This window comes from Hypanus sabinus, chromosome 25 (genome assembly GCF_030144855.1).
Source record: "Hypanus sabinus isolate sHypSab1 chromosome 25, sHypSab1.hap1, whole genome shotgun sequence".
NCBI lineage: Eukaryota > Metazoa > Chordata > Chondrichthyes > Myliobatiformes > Dasyatidae > Hypanus > Hypanus sabinus.
This window is the reverse complement of record NC_082730.1, coordinates 34,771,072-34,777,468: the sequence shown is the minus strand read 5'-3', so window position 1 is coordinate 34,777,468 and position 6,397 is coordinate 34,771,072.

Here is a 6,397-nt window from a genome sequence, read left to right as displayed (position 1 = left end):
AGGGGGAGAGGGAGGGGAATAACGTGGCAGGGTAGAGAGGGGTGAAGAGAACATATACCATAGAATTGTAAAGCACAGAAACAGGCCATTCAGCTCCTGATGTTGTGCTAAACTAATTGGTAACTAGATGCTTCACTAAACTAATTACTCAGCCTCCACTGTATTCATATCTCTCATAAACACAAAAGATTCTGCAGAAATCCAGAGGAACACACACCCCTTTGCATTCTTATTCTGTATCATTGCAACCCATTTCCTACCTGTATGTTTATCCGTAGCAGTTTTAACAACCATAAATAGAAAAAAAAGGACTTTACAACACGGTCCAGGCCCTTAGGCACGTGATGATGGGCCTGTGGTACCTGTGGCCATATTGATTCAAATTGTGAAAAATGACTCCTTTTAATAATGAAGAGAGTCAACCATATTTCTTCAAGAGCATGGTCCGTGTGACTAGAATGCCAACCAATCACTTGCAACATTTCTGCAGCCTCTATGGTCCTCCAGTGATCCAGATTCTGTAACCTCTCTGACATTGACTCTCCTTTTATTGTCGCTTGTATCATTTCCTTCTCTTGTTCACTTACAGAACTTGACTTGTTCAGCATCCAACTACATAGATCCATCAACATGCAAGTTCTTTCTTGATAGTGTTTAGTCCAGAAGAATCCTGGGAAAGAGCATTCTTGGAAGAAATCATCCTATCAGAGGAATCACTATTGGCCAATGCCTGCATGTGCAAATACCTTGATGGAGTGAATATTATGCATAGCCACAGAAATAGTAAAAATATTACCATGTCTCAGATTGAAAATGGCCATATTTTGCTCACTATTGAAAATATGCAAACTTAGAAAGGTATTCCATGACCTTTGACTGTTCTGAATTAAATCCTGAACTGGGAATGTTCTCATTTAATGCTCTGGATGTCAAGATCTACTCTCTAGCTTGCCACTTGTGTAATCTGGTGAGAACCTTCTCCCTCTCCCTAGTATTCTGTGCCCGCCTTTACAAAGATGGGAAAAACAGTCGTATGGCTACACACAGATATTTATTTACTCATTATTAGGTGCATGTGACTATCAAGGGTCATGAAATTGCCTAAGTTTCAAGATGAGGGGCAGGGGCAGATTGATGAGGGGCAGGGGCAGATTGATGAGGGTGCATGATTGCAAGTGAGAAGTTGTGTGATTCCGATGACTTGACAAGGAAGAATGGGGTGGTGTGTAGTCACTCTCAGCCGCTCCTGGACTGACCTACCTATGGATTTGGACCCAGCATCCCTCTGGTCCTCTACACTGTTAAGAATTTTGCAATTAACCCTATATTCTGCCTCCAAGTTTGACCTTCCAAAGTGAATCACTTAACACTTTCCCATATTAAAACAATTTCTTTCATACCATGTTCCTTCTGTGGACGTTCTCGAACATCACCATCCACCACATTTCTGTAGTGGCATCATTTTCTCCATGTCCTGAAGAGAAGCATCTTTCTCTGATGCCTTACTGCCACCAACAGGACATCAAGGGTATAAGCCGTCAATACTATTCTAATTCCATTCTCCTCCTCACATTTCTTTAATGTTTTAATTTTAGGTAATCTTCCTAAACAACTGTTGTTTAGGAAACACTGTATATGTATAATATGAATTTTATACACATCAAGAAGTTAAAAAATCAAACAATTCCATTTTGAATCCAATTGAGTCTAAAGCAGCTTTCTTGCTAGTTTATCCTACATTGTTATTGTTGTATGACAATATATTCTTTATTTTAATCAACATCAGAATGACTTAAATTTCAATACATGCTTTACCCAATTTTACTGTGTAACACTCAGCTTGACATTATACTTGCTGCTTGTGGTGAAACAAAGTTCTGTTTGAGACTAGGGTAGTTGATTGCACTGAATAAAATACCATTACCTTTATGGTAATGGAAATTTGCCTGTGCAAACTTTATAAATCATTACCAAAAATTTTGAGTTGCAGAATAAAGTTCTATCTCACAGAACTTCTGCTAAGTTGGTCAACTCAGATGTCTGACACAGGCAGATGATGCAGATTCATGTTACAGAAAGCAGCGAGATGGACAGTTTTCTAGGAACACAGCCCCCAGTAACACAGGGGTCACTGGTGCCATTTAGGATAAGGACCGTACCTAGCCAGATTGTATCATATCTGAAGCATTAATCACATTACTTCACCGATTGAACGGGGGAAATGAGTCAAGATCTGCAACGCTCCATGTAACTGTCTTCACATTATCCCAGCTTTTTATAAATATTGAAAACAAGTGAAAATCTGCAGATGCTGGAAATGTGAGCAACACACACAAACTACTGGAGCAACTCAGCAGGCGAGGCAGCATCTATGGAAAAAAGTACAATCGACGTTTCAGGCGGAAACCCAAGGGTTTACAAATATTGTTTTAATATGATGCAGGAACAAAGATGCCCCCAGCAATATTTAAAACTTACTCTAGTTCCATTTGGGACCACGAAAAATAGATGATAATTCTGAATTTTTCTAATGTTTATGGCACAATGAAAACAAGTATAAAGACCCCATGACTCAGATTTACTTTGGCAGTGTATGAAATCAAATTTTGTTGCCCACCCAAGTGATGATACTGGGCTGCAGAGATCCTTGCTACACTATTCTACTGGGACCTGGGCTACTGCCAATGTAGAGTAGCGGTCAGCACGACTCGATTACGGGCCAGGGCATTCCAGAGTTCAGGTGCCGTTCTCTAAGGAGTCTCTGTGTGTCGACCCTGTGAAATGCTCCGGTTTCCTCCCACGGTCTAAAGACCTACTGGGTAGGTTAATTTGTCATTGTAAATTATCCTGTGATGAGGTTAGGTTTACTTGGGATTGTAGGGTTACTGGGCCTTGAAGGGCCAAAACGTCCTACTCCCTGCTGTATCACTAAATTTAAAAAAAAGGCACTGGAAGTATATATCACTAACAGTGTTTCTGCAAAATTCTCTAAGTTCACTGGAAGGGTAAATGAATTAATGTTATTGTTAGCCACCAGCTACTCAGTTATTTTCACACTGGGCAAGTCACATACCCAACACCAAACTCCTGGCAGAACAAATAGTTTATTCTGAGCTCTCTCATGGTAAGAAATTAACAAGTGCACAGAAGAAAAGATCCAAGGCTTCACTCAAAGCCTCCTTGAGGAAATGAAACATTCCTACTGACTCCTGGGAATTCCTGGCCTATGAATGACCTGACCAGAGAAGCAGCAGTTGGAATGATATTAAGAGCTACAAGTTCATTCTATGGCTGCATAAGAAAGGTCACAGACCTCACATTCCATTCATCCTTGTCATTGTAATTCCTGCCCCATCGGGCACTTTCTGCCCCATCACATTCTCAGCAATCGCCTCAGACCCCACAAAGCTGGAGTGGAAGGAATTCATTCCTGATCCCTAGAGACAGCTCAACTCAGGGGTTCCCAACCTGGGATTCACGGACCCCTTGCTTAAAGTTATTGGTCCGTGGGATAAAGAGGGTTGGGAACCCCTAGCTAAGATATAAACAACTGAAAATGGTGTCCTGAAGAGATAAAACTTTGATACTGCAGCACACAAAAGTAGGGCAGGGTGGATGTTAGATTCTGCAGTACAACCTTTCCTCAGACTTCCCAAATTTATAATCAATATTTACTTTGCTGAGGTGATAATCAAACACTAGTTTTAGATATAAATATTAATTTTAAGTTCAGTGTCTCCTGATGTTTCTATTTTGTGGTTTCCAATTATTAGACGTTAAAGACAATAACTGCATACATAAGTTATCATCAAATTTGATTTACAGCTAACTGAAAAATAGTTACTTAATTCAGCTAATGCAATTTCTCTGTACTAATTAGCAAATAGTGAGCAGCTAATCTGATTTTTAAAAAGCTGAGAACTTTGACGTTGAAACTTAGAAATGTCAAACAGATTGATTTCAAATTTAAATAAATTGTAAACTTGGATAAAATACTCAGCTCTGCCGTTTTTTATTGAAGATTGTTATCAAGCAAGATGTATTGATGCAAGTTTGCATGCTTGTAGTAGATTAGTTATGTTACTGTTTCTTTGATTTTGTAGGACCACCACTGTTGTGGTGAATTAGCACGTGAAACAATACTCAGCTGAGTAATAGACTGAGCAGCTGCAAGTTGTGGTAAATTTCTCACATACTGAGCTCTTTAGCTTGGTGGAGTTGTACCAATACATTCATATTGTGCATGTGTTCCTAAGGGGAAATGCAACATGTCAATGTTCTGTTAGAATAGAGGTAAAAAACTCAGCAAGAAGTGCGTTAAAAAAATGTGCAAGTTAATTTTGCAAGGCAATTTAACTAAAGTATAATCTGGTTTAAGTGGCTGTTATTAATCTTTCCAATCCTAGTGAAGGATCTGCAACTTGGTACAGTGGGTGAACAGCTGGCCTAGCTCTTGTACATCACCAAAAAAGTGTTGGAGGAGAAATCACTGCCAGTCTAAAGAGGTTTGAGGTTACAGGTGCTAAAACCACAGCTGCAGTACTTTCATACAATTTTGGTTACCAGCTTTCAGAAGGAATGTATTTACATTGGACGAACAGGTTGTCTTTTGAGGAAAGGTTAAGCGTATTGGGCCTGTACTCATTGGAATTCAGAAGAAAGATTCAATCTTATTGAAACATATGAAAAAGAAAAAAACATAATGAAATTAATATTCAAAATTTTGATGGAGCTTTCATTGGATACATATTACCCCTCATGGGGGGGGGGTGCAGAAATAAGGAGCATAGTTGAAAACTAAAGAGTTTTCTTCATATGCAGTTGAGAACACATTTCTTCTTAGTCAGAGGTTGATGAATCATTGGAATTCTCTACCCCTCAAGTGTGGAAACTGAATCAATGAATACTGTACCTTTAGTGCTAAGGGAAAACTCAAGAAAGTGCAACAGAGGCCAAGATCAAATCAGACTTGATTTTATTCATTGACAAGAAGTTTGATGGGCCACATAGCTACTCCCACTTCAAGTTCATATGATTCTATTTACTTATATTACATTGTTATTGGCTAAATAGTCTGGCTCTGTGTAAATAGGTATCTTTTACTCAATTCATTCTTCCTGAATAAAATTACTGTTTTAAGATTTTTTAGAAGTATCTTTAACTTTAAATGGTTATTGTCTCTGCTTTGCTTGAGGTTTTCATCTCATTGACTTAGAAAATATTTCTCTTGGTTTCTGTGTAGTTCAAACATCCAATTCTTTCAACCTTGAATGAACTGAATGGCTCAGAATCTGCAATCTATGTAAGGAATTCTAAAGACCCACAGGTTTTTAGATTTGATGGGCGCGATTGTAGCGTAGCGGGTAGCATCGCTTGGGACATCTATTCAATTCCAGCGCCAAAGGCGAGTTCTGAGGGGTCTGCATCTTCTTCTCAATGGATGCAGCTAGCAGATAGCAAGTCCTGGGTGGTGAGGGTCCCTGATGATGGATACTGTTTTTAATGCCCCATGTAGTGGGAGGGCTTTACCCATGATGAAATGAGCCGTATCCGTACTTTTTGTAGGATTTTCTGTTCAAGGGCATTGGTGCTTCTGTACCAGGCTGTGATGCAGCCACTACACATTCACAGAAGTTTTAAATGTTGTGCAGAATCTTCGTAAGCTTCTAAAGAATTCGAGGCACTACTACGCTGTCTTCATAATTGCACTTGCGTGCTGGCCGCAGGACAGGTCCTCTACAATGATAATATCAAGGAATTTAAAGTTGCTGACACTCCACCTCTGATCCTCCAATAAGGACTGGCTCATGGTCCTCTGATTTCCTTCTGAAGTCAATAATCAGAGTAAGGGGTTATTATTGTGGCACCACTCAGCCAGATATTTAATCTCTCTCCTATATACTAATTTCTCACCCTCTCTTTGGCCTATGATAGTGATGGTGTCAGCAAACTTAAACCCCCAAGTTGCAAAATTTTTAATGAGTATTTATTAAGTCATACATAGAAACATAGAAAATAGGTGCAGGAGTAGGCCATTTGGCCCTTCGAGTCTGCACCACCATTCAGTATGATCATGGCTGATCATCCAACTCAGAACCCTGTACCTGCTTTCTCTCCATATCCCCTGATCCTTTTAGCCACAAGGGCCATATCTAACTTCCTCTTAAATATAGCCAATGAACTGGCCTCAACTGTTTCCAGTGGCAGAGAATTCCACAGATTCACCACTCTCTGTGAAGATTTTCCTCATCTCGGTCCTAAAAGGCTTCCCCTTTATCCTTAAACTGTGACCCCTCGTTCTGGACTCCCCCAACATCGGAAACAATCTTCCTGCATCTAGCCTGTCCAATCCCTTTAGAATTTTATACGTTTCAGTAAGATCCCCCCCCTCAATCTT